Source organism: Gossypium hirsutum, chromosome A08 (genome assembly GCF_007990345.1).
Source record: "Gossypium hirsutum isolate 1008001.06 chromosome A08, Gossypium_hirsutum_v2.1, whole genome shotgun sequence".
NCBI classification, from domain to species: domain Eukaryota; kingdom Viridiplantae; phylum Streptophyta; class Magnoliopsida; order Malvales; family Malvaceae; genus Gossypium; species Gossypium hirsutum.
In genome coordinates this window covers 42,053,662-42,065,167 of record NC_053431.1, presented here as the reverse complement: position 1 = coordinate 42,065,167, position 11,506 = coordinate 42,053,662, and positions in this window count along the sequence as shown.

Below are 11,506 nucleotides of genomic sequence, written 5' to 3'. Positions count from 1 at the left end.
TGAATTATCCGCTCGGATTGACCATCGGTTTGTGGATGAAAAGCGGTGTTAAAATGCAGCTTGGTACCCAAAGCTTCTTGCAATTTCTTCCAAAATCGCGAGGTGAATCTCGGATCTCTATCCGACACAATAGAAATCGGTACCCCGTGTAATCTCACAATCTGAGAAACATACAATTCAACTAGTTTATCCAATGAAAAATCCGTACGTACGGGGATAAAATGAGCCGACTTAGTCAGTCTATCAACAACAACCCAAATCGCATCTTTCTTACTTGTCGACAATGGCAACCCAGATACAAAATCCATCGTGACTCGATCCCATTTCCATTCAGGTATCATGATCGGCTGAAGTAAACCCGTAGGCACTTGATGTTCCGCCTTCACTTGCTAACATATTAAACACTTCGAAACAAAATCGAAAATGTCTCGTTTCATACCATGCCACCAAAACTAACGTCTCAGATCGTTGTACATTTTCGTACTCCCCGGGTGAATTGACATTCGGCTACAATGAGCTTCGTTCAGAATCATCAAAATGAGTTCTGAATTTCTTGGAACACACAACCTACTTCTGAACCTCAAACAATCGTCATCATCAATTTGAAACTCTGATTCCATATTCAGAACACATTCAGCCCGTTTTGCAACCAATTCATCATCGACTTTCTGAGCTTCACGAATTTGATGAATCAACAATGTTTTGGCCTTTAATTCCGCCACTAACACATTGTCGGATAGAACAGACAAGTGTACATTCATTGCTCGTAAAGAAAATAGAGATTTACGACTTAAGGCATCCGCAACCACATTAGCCTTTCCCGGGTGATAGTCAATGACAAGCTCATAATCTTTTAACAACTCGAGCCAACGTCTTTGTCGCAGATTTAAATCTCTTTGGGTCATCAAATATTTGAGACTTTTGTGATCCGAAAATACATGGCACTTCTCACCAAATAAGTAGTGTCGCCATATTTTCACAGCGAATACGATGGCAGCTAATTCGAGATCATGGGTCAGATAATTTTTCTCATGTGGCTTTAATTGTCTCGACGCATAGGCCACAACTCGACCTTCTTGCATCAATACACAACCCAACCCAAGTAGGGAGGCGTCACTATAAATGACAAACTCTTTGCCTGATTCGGGCTGCACTAGAATTGGAGCTTCAGTCAAATAAGTTTTCAGCTGATCGAAACTTTTCTGACATTTTTCCGTCCATTCGAACTTAACATCTTTTTGAAGTAGCTTCGTCATTGGTGTGGCTATCATCGAGAAACCTTTTACAAACCGTCGGTAGTAACCGGTGAGTCCCAAAAAGCTCCGAACCTCAGTAATATTTCTCGGCGGCTTCCAGTTAAGTATGGCTGAAATTTTGCTCGGATCAACTCGAATACCCGATGCGGATACCACATGACCCAAGAAGCTAACCTCTCTTAACCAGAACTCACACTTACTGAACTTAGCATATAACTGCTTATCCCGTAAAATTCGCAACACTAATCTCAGGTGCTCAGCATGTTTGGTCTCATCTCTTGAATAGACCAAGATGTCATCAATGAACACAACTACGAACTGGTCCAAATACTGTCTGAAGATCCGATTCATCAAATCCATAAATACCGCAGGGGCATTAGTGAGCCCAAACGGCATCACTAAGAACTCGTAGTGGCCGTATCTCGTTTTGAAAGCAGTTTTGGGTATATCTGAATCTCGAATTCGCAACTGATAATAACCCGATCTGAAATCTATCTTTGAAAAAACCGAGGCTCCCTTCAGTTGATCAAACAAATCATCAATACGCGGTAACGGATATTTATTCTTTATCGTCACTTTATTCAGCTAACAATAGCAATGCACAACCTCATGGTTCAGTCCTTCTTTTTCACAAACAATACTGGTGCACCCCAAGGTGAGAAACTTGGTTGAGCGAAACCTCTATCCGTCAACTCTTGAACTGAGCTTTCAATTCCTTTAATTCCGTTGGTGCCATACGATACGGAGTTATCGAAATCGGTGTAGTCCCAGGTACAAGCTCGATGCCAAACTCTACCTCCCGAATAGGTGGTAAACCCGGTAATTCTTCGGGAAAAACATCCAGGTATTCACAAACCACTAGCACAGATTCAGGCTTCTTTTCTAACTCTTTGTCATCAAGTACATACGCAAGGTATGCTTCACACCCCTTTCTTACACATTTCTGAGCCAGCATCGACGATATTACAGCTGGCAACCTATTCAAGTCAGTAGACTCGACTCGGATTATCTCGTTATTTACACACCTCAAATCGATGGTTTTTCTTTTGCAATTTACAATTGCATCATGTACAGTCAACCAATCCATACCGAGGATAACATCAAATTCGTCAAACGGTAAAAGCATCAAATCAGCCGGAAAACAGGAACCTTGGATTACTAGGGGACATTTCTTGCACACTTTGTCGACAAGCACGTAACGACCCAAGGGATTGGACACCCGAATTACAAACTCAGTAGACTCAACAGGTAGAGTCTTATTGGATGCTAAGGTTTCACATATATAAGAATGAGTAGAACCAGGGTCAATCAAAGCAATCACATTAGTATCAAAGAGAGTAAAAGTACCGGTAATAACATCTGGCGAGGAAGCATCCTCGCGTGCGCGTATAGCGTAAGCTCTAGCAGGAGCACGAGCCTCAGATCTGGTTGTAGCATCTCTAGATCGTCTCTGACCGCCACTAGCATTGCCCGTATTCCTAGATGGTCTACCCCGAGCAGTAGTAGCACTCAGTTTCCCACTCTGATTTACATTCTGTTCAGACAACCTCGGGCAATCTTTAATAAAGTGGTCAACTGATCCGCACTTGTAACAGGAGCGGTCATGGAATCTACAACTCCCCGAATGCCATTTCCCACAATACTGACACTCCGTTCTGTCTCGACGATCATTTCCAACACTGGCGACAGAAGTGACTCGTGCACTCACAGGGGGTCGATCGCGATCTCGTCTAGAAAAGCCTGAAGTGTCTCTAGATCGGCCTAGATCATCTCTAAATTTCTTCGATGACTGTTGAAAGGGCCTCCCCGAAGACCTCTTACGAAAGTCCTTTGCTCCCATATCAGCTTTTCTTTTCTCCATACTGAGCTCCTCGGCTTTGCAAGCTCGCTCGACAAGTACCACAAATTCTCGGATTTCCAAATTGCCAACATACAGCTTTATATCATCATTCAGTCCATCCTCGAAACGTTTACACATTACGGCTTCTGAGGAAATGCATTCTCGAGCGTACCGGCTAAGCCTTACAAACTTTCGTTCATAGTCGGTAACCGACAAGGAACCTTGTTTGAGTTCAAGAAATTCCTTCCGTTTTTGGTCAATGAATCTCTGACTGATATACTTCTTTCGAAACTCGGTTTGGAAGAACTCCCAAGTTACTTGCTCTTTGGGCACAACAGAAGTCAACGTATTCCACCAATAGGAGGTAGAATCACGTAGCAAGGAGATAGTACACTTTAGGCACTCATCGAGTGTGCAAGATAGCTCATCGAGTACCCGGATAGTGTTGTCCAACCAAAATTCAGCTTGCTCGGCATCATCGCTGTCCGTAGCTTTAAATTCAGTAGCCCCGTGTTTTCGGATTCTGTCAACTGGGGGCTTATTTGACCTTATTTGGTCGGTTGCCGGAGGTATTGTAGGTGCGGGGGTGGTATTAGTCGGGAATGGAGGTTGTGGAACAGCCGTATTAGTTCGAATGTATTGGTTAAACCAATCATTCATCACGCTATAAAAAGCTTGCCTAGCCCCATCATTCGGATTGCTAGCAATAGGTTGAGAGTCCGCCGGCGCTGTCCCTTGTGCGGGAGCAGGCGCTACACTCTCAAGATCATCAGCTACCGCTCGGTCGGGATCGGGATCCATTACTATAAATAAACACATTTGCAAATGTCAGAAATCACCACACTATCAAATAATCACAAAATGGCATGTATAGCTAGACCCAAACGTATTACGGTAGTCCTAGAATCGACTAAACCGTAGCTCTGATACCAATAAAATTGTAACACCCCGTACCCGAGACCGTTGCCGGAGTCGGACACGAGGGGTTAGCAGACTTAATTCACTTATTCACAGTCCATTTTAAAAATTCCCAGACAAGCTGGCTAACTGCGTCACTGTCACCTTAAAAATCATATCTTGAGTTCCAAAACTCAAAAATCAGTTTTGTAAATTTTCCCTGAAAATAGACTCATATATCCATCTAAAATTTTTTTTTTAGAATTTTTGGTTGGGCCAATTAGTACAGTTTATTAGTTAAAGTCTCCCCTATTACAGGGCTTGACTGCTCTGACCTTTATGCATTACGACTTATATATCTCCCTGTACAGGGCTTCAATACTTATGTCGTTTCTTTCTATTGAAACTAGACTCAAAAAGAAATCTATACATATATGGAATGACTTCTAATTATCTCTGGTTAATATATAATGAATTTCCAAAGTCAGATCAGGGGATCCAGAAATTGCTCTGGCCCTGTTCCATGGAAACTTACATATCCCTTAAAATACAACTCATATGATCGTTTCGTTTCTTCCATATGAAAGTATATTCATCAAGGTTCGATTACATAATTTATTCACTATTTAATTCCATTCCCACTATTTTTAGTGATTTTTCAAACTTACGCCACTGCTGCTGTGAGCATCTGCCTTTAAGGTAGACTTTACCTATTTCATAGTTTCCATGATTCAACTAGCCCTTTAGCATATATAGCAAAAATTATGATCATGATTAACCATTCCAATGGCCAATCATTGCCAAGCATATCCACACCTCTCAATAACCATATACATACAAAATGATTATAACACTATGCTTAAAATATATAAGCCATTTTCGCATGGCTATCCAAATATATACAACACCAAAGTACTTGACTAATAACACAAGGGCAGTCCTATACATGCCATTTTCAGAGTTCAACCAAAAGTGTACCAAAAGGGGCTTTGATAGTGTGTACGACTTCGACTTCGACAATCCTAAGTCCGATAGCTGACGAACCAAAATCTATAAAACAGAGATTCAAAGAAACGGAGTAATCATTAAATGCTTAGTAAGTTTTGAGCCATGAAATTAGACACAACTAAAGTGTAGCATTCATATGGCTAAACGGATAATTTCATATGCACAAATTCTCAATATCATACTTACTTCACATTACCAACCCTTATATTCATACACAAAAGATCAACTTAGCCAAAGGCCGGTAGCTCATTTATCGATTGAGCGAATACTATTTGTAAGGGATCAACTAATTCAATGCATATACGAAACATACCTCATCGCTGGGATTTCACGAGCGTTTTAATTGAAACTATTACAGCAAGGTCGCTCATTCCCAAGCCAAGTACCTTCGGGATTTAACCGGATATAGCTACTCGCTCGAATGCCTGCGGGACATAGCCCGGATATAGTAACTTGCACCAATGCCTTCGGGACTTAGCCCGGATATAGTAACTCGCACAAATGCCTTCGGGACTTAGCCCGGATATAGTAACTCGTACAAATGCCTTCGGGACTTAGCCCGGAACTAGTCACTAGCGCAAATGCCTTCGGGACTTAGCCCGGTTATCATCCAAATATTCATGCACATATCAATAAATCATGACACATCTATATTTCATTTTCATAATTAGAGTTCAAACACAAGTCACGTATTAAGCAATCCCATTTTCGGCTCACTAGCCACATACAAACAGCATGGTTTAGTTTGCTTTATGACACGATCTCTATGCACATACGGCTACCCGTCATACGTATAGACTAATTAACTCAACATATAATACAAGTAGAATCATCATATCACCGTATATTTGTTATGCTCATACGTCATGACTTAATCAAATCGTAAACTAAGTCTCGTTACTCGAAAACTTACCTCGGATGTTGTCGAACGATTTCGATGGCTATTCGACCAGTTTTTCCTTCCCTTTATCGGATTTAGTTCCCCTTTGCTCTTTAGCTTAATTTAACAAATAAATTGATTTAATCATTTGAGCATCGAGAAGAGGAACTCAAGGTACTTAGCCCATATATATATACATTAGACATTAAAGTCACATACATATGAAATCATGAATCAACTCAACATATTAACCCACACTCCCTTTTAGCCGATTGTCTAAGCCAAGATAAAAGCATCAATATGCTTGCCTCTAACCGAATACATGCAACACCAATCTTCTTCCTATGGCCGAATATGCATGTCTATGTTGAGGCCGATTATATGCTTAATACTTCCTACAAGTATGGTTACTTGTATTGATTAAATATCATCTTGTTTCAAGTTCAAAACTCGGCTAATACGCATATATACACTAGTAATCAAATACTAACATTTTGCACTTCACCTTACTACCATTTCACATCTACTTTCTACCATGGCCGAATGCATCAAGACACCATACCATTCAATTTTGGTCATGGGTTACACAAAGAACTTAATGTCTAACTCAAAAATGCCAAAAAGAAAATCCAAGAGTCATCAATCACCATCACATGTATCATTACAAAGATTCACACTTAGCATGCAAATGACATCAACACAAATCCACCTTAGCCGAAACTTAACTCATCTTCATGCCTCATCACCATAACATCAAACATCAACCAAGAAGACAACACCCATGGCCGAATATCATCTCCATCTCATAGCAAAGATTTAAACCATGGGCTAGGTAGAACTCAAACTAACAACTAAAAACATGCATGAATCTCATGGACAACATCAAACATACCTTAGTCTAGCAAACCACCATAGCCGATTTTCTCAAGCTCTTCCCCCTTCTTCTCTTTCTTCTATTCGGCCAAGAACAACATGAGAGCCTTTCTTTTTTTTTTTCTTTTTCTTTCTCTTTTCTTTTTTTCATCATCATTTACCTTTCCATTATTATTTTATTACCCATACTTCTTATTTTATTTTTCCTAACATAAATCACTAACATAACATGTTTATGACATGTTTTGCCCATAACATTTTGTCCACCTTCCTTGTCATGGCCGGCCACTACTAAATTAAGGGGGAAATTGACATGCAAGTCCACCCTTTTATTACATGCACTTATAGATCCTTATAGATTAACCTATCACATTTCAAAAGTGTCACACATAAGTCCTATTAGCTGAATTCACATGTAATCGACTAAATCGAAGCTTAAAACTTTCACACATTCATATTCACATATTTTAGACAATAAATATCATATTCAAATAATTTGGTGACTCGGTTCCGCTTTCCGACTAGGGTCACTTTAGGGCTGTCACACACCCAACCGCTACACACCACAGAAATTACAGCGAGGCTGCCAGATATTGTGACGAAGTCACCAGATACAGATATTGTGGCTAGGCTACTAGAACATATATATATGTGGCGAAGCCACCAGATTGCAGCGAGGCTGCCAGATATTGTGACGAAGTCACCAGAACAAATATATGTGGCGAGGCCACCAGATTGCAGCGAGGCTTCTAGAATGCTTCCTCCATCAATATAAACCCATTTCCCATGCAACAGAAATAATATGTCATGGCATACGTATACAAAAACAGAACATCATGCTGTTCAGAAAAAAATAACCCTAGGCGTAAAATCATAATTTTGCATGCATAAGGGTATTTCAGTAATTATTACCTATTGCTAAGGTTTCATGCTCATTCTAACGTTTACCAAGTAATCAAAAGCACTTACCTCCTTTTTTTACCAAAGTGGGCCTGTTGGCATATTGGCCCGTTTCCGACCCATTCAGCCCAAAAATACCGTTGTGCACGAAAATGCACACTCTCCACTCTAATCATCCAAATGCACCATATTCATTTACAACTGTCTCACGAGTGCTCGCATGCTCACAAGTTCACAAAATACCAACGTTTCGGTATTTCGGCTTTTACCGATTCAGTCAAAGGGAGGGCGTCGTTTACACACCTGGTTGATGATGATTGATGACGATATCTCCCACGCAATAATCCTACAATCGATCACTAACACATTAGACTTATGAATTAACGATAACTAACATAAATCCACGTGAACTAACCCATTCATCACACAAGTTAGTCATTTATGCACGAGGGGCAAAATAGTCATTTTACCCTCCAGTGGTAAATTGGTAGTCCTACCCTACAGGGGTATTTTAGTAATTCTAAAACTTATCCACTTGGGCCTACGGACCCATTGGGACCACATGGCGCATTTCAGCCCATCGCGGCTCGAAATAGCCGTCGTACTGCTAGAGTAATGAGAAATACACACCTGTTAGGAGACTGCAGTTAATCCGCGCTCCAAACACTCTTAGCTGACCCGCAACCCAAACGAGCACATCACAAAGCGCAAGGGATCAGCCAAGAAGGGTATGCCTACTCTCCTCATGGTTTGCTCTATTTAAAGCCAGCTCTCCATCTACTCTTATGTTAGCTTCCCGATGTGGGATCCCTCCATCACTAGAGTTTAAAACCAACACCAACTCTTGTCGTCCCAACATAGCAAAATAATCAACCTTTGCGTGCCAAGGGATTCGAACCAAAGTCCTCTCACATGCCAACTCACGCCACCACCACTAGGCCATCAAATCATTTGTGTCATAAATACAACACATTAAACTTTAAAGCGCATCTACTTGCTTCCAAATTTATTGAAAAGAAAAACCAAAATATATTGCAAGAGCTAAGACTTGAACCTTGAACCCCTTGCTTCCTCTATGGTGTGACTTCCTTGTCCCCTAAGTGGCACCACCTTGCCACTACACCACACTCATTTTTGTGTCATCTTTTACCCCTTTACTCTTAAAAGCCCAAACGCCAATTGCATCACCTGTTCATAAAATTAAAATTCTGAAGACTACCACGGATTTAACTTAAGTTTGGGCCTTCCAAAGGCCCACTAACCTACTAAAATATATATTTTAACCAACCAAAACACACACAAATTTTAAAAATCACAGAAACATAGAAAACTCGAAAATTAGGGCGTTACAACTCTACCCTCTTTAAAAAAATTTCGTCCTCGAAATTTTACCTGAATCAAACAGATGAGGATATTGTTGACGCATCGCCACTTCTGGCTCCTAAGTAGCTTCCTCTCTGCCATGATTACGCCACAGCACCTTTACTAGCGGAACTGATTTCCTCCTCAAAATCTTAACATCTTGATCCAAAATCTGCATAGGCTCTTCCTCAAAAGTCAAGTCTGTTTGGACCTCGATCTCTACAACCGGCACAACATGAGTAGGGTCAGAACGATATCGCCTTAACATGGAGACGTGAAAGACATCATGAATCCTATTAAACTCTGGAGGTAGCTCCAACTGATAAGCAACTGGACCCACTTGCTTAAGAATCCGATAAGGCCCAATGAACCGTGGACTTAACTTGCCTTTCCTCCCAAACCTTAATATTTTCTTCCAAGACGAAACCTTCAAGAAGACCATATCACCCATAGAGTACTCAATTTCCTTGTACTTCAAATCTACATATGACTTCTGTCTATCAGATGCTTCCTTCAACCGGTCTCTAATCAACTTGACCTTATCGTCAGTATCTGCCACCAACTCAGGTCCAAGAACCTGTCGTTCACCCAACTCGGTCCAACAACTAGGAGTACAACATGTTCGCCCATACAGTGCCTCATAAGGAGCCATTCAAATACTTGCCTGATAGCAGTTGTTGTATGCAAACTCTGCCAATGGTAAGTAATCCTCCCAACTGCCTCGAAAGTCGATAACGCATCGCCCCAACATGTCTTCCAGAATCTGAATAACCCTTTCCGATTGACCATCAGTCTGAGGATGAAAGGCTGTACTAAAGTTTAACCCCGTACCCAATGCCTCATGCAACTTTTTCCAAAATCGAGATGTGAATCTAGGATCTCGATCAGAAATAATCGACACTGGCATTCTGTGAAGTGCACTATTTCTGTCACATACAATTTAGCTAACTTCTGAAGTGAATAATCAGTGCGGACAGGTATGAAATATGCAGATTTGGTCAACCTATCCACAATTACCCAAATCAAGTCCTTATTCAATGGTGTCAAGGGTAACCCACTCACAAAATCCATGGTTACCCTCTCCCACTTCCAAAGTGGTACTTTCAATGGCTGCAAAAGTCCAGAAGGTAATTGATGTTCAGCTTTCACTTGCTGACAAGCCAGACATTTTCCCACAACTTCCGTTACCTCTCGTTTCAATCCAGGCCACCAATACAACTCCTTTGAGTCGCGATACATTTTACTCCCTCCAAGATGCATAGCACACAGACCTCTATGAGCTTCTTTTAGAATTGCTTGCCGCAAGTCAAAGTCCTTCAGAATACAAACTCTACCTCGGTAACACAGAACTCCCTCACTGTTCAGTCCGAACTCAGAAGTATCCCCATTCTTAACATGCCGGAATCGAGAAACCAGTGACTCATCCCTCGACTATTTTTCCTTAATCTCATCCAACCAGGTCGGCCTAACTTGTAGTTCTGCTAACAGACTACCGTCGTCATACAGATTCAAACGAGCAAACATGGCTCTCAGATCAGATACAGTTCTAAGACTTAGGGCATCAGCCACCACATTAGCTTTGCCTGGGTGATACTCAATCGCTCAGTCATAATCCTTAAGCAACTCTATCCATCTCCGCTGCCTAAGGTTCAGCTCCTTCTGAGTCAGCAAGTGCTTAAGACTCCTATGTTCTGTGTATATAATACACCTTTCTCCGTACAGGTAATGTCTCCAAATCTTAAGCGCAAAGATTACCGCTGCCAACTCTAGATCATAAGTAGGATAGTTAACTTCATGTGGTTTAAGCTGTCGTGATGCATAAGCAACCACTTTACCCTATTGCATCAGCACACAGCCTAACCCTACATGTGATGCATCACTGCATACGGTAAAAAATCTTTTCCAGACTCCAGCTGAATCAGTACAGGTGCCTCGGTCAGAACTTTCTTCAACTTCTCAAAAGATTCCTGTTGTTTCTCAGTCCAAACAAACGATACTCCCTTCCTTATAAGCTTTGTCAAAGGCGCTGCTATCACAGAAAATCCTTCCACAAACCTTCTATAGTACCCAACTAAACCCAAAAAACTTTGAATTTCTGACACTGACCTCGGTAGCTTCCATTCCAGAATCGCTTCGATCTTTCTAGGGTCCACCTTGATCCTTTCAACAGAGACAACATGCCCCAAGAAAGTTACCTCTCTCAACCAGAACTCACACGTACTGAATTTCGCATAAAGCTCCTTCTCCCTCTGTACTTGCACCACAATTCGAAGATGCTCATCATGCTTCTCCTCAGTTTTAGAATAAACCAGAATATCGTCAATAAAGATGACCATGAATCAATCCAAGTATGGCAGGAACACTCGATTCATTAGATCCATAAATGCCGCAGGTGCGTTCGTCAACCCAAATGGCATAACCAAGAACTCATAGTGACCATACCGAGTTCTCAATGCCGTCTTGTGAATATCCACATCCTTAACCCTCAAC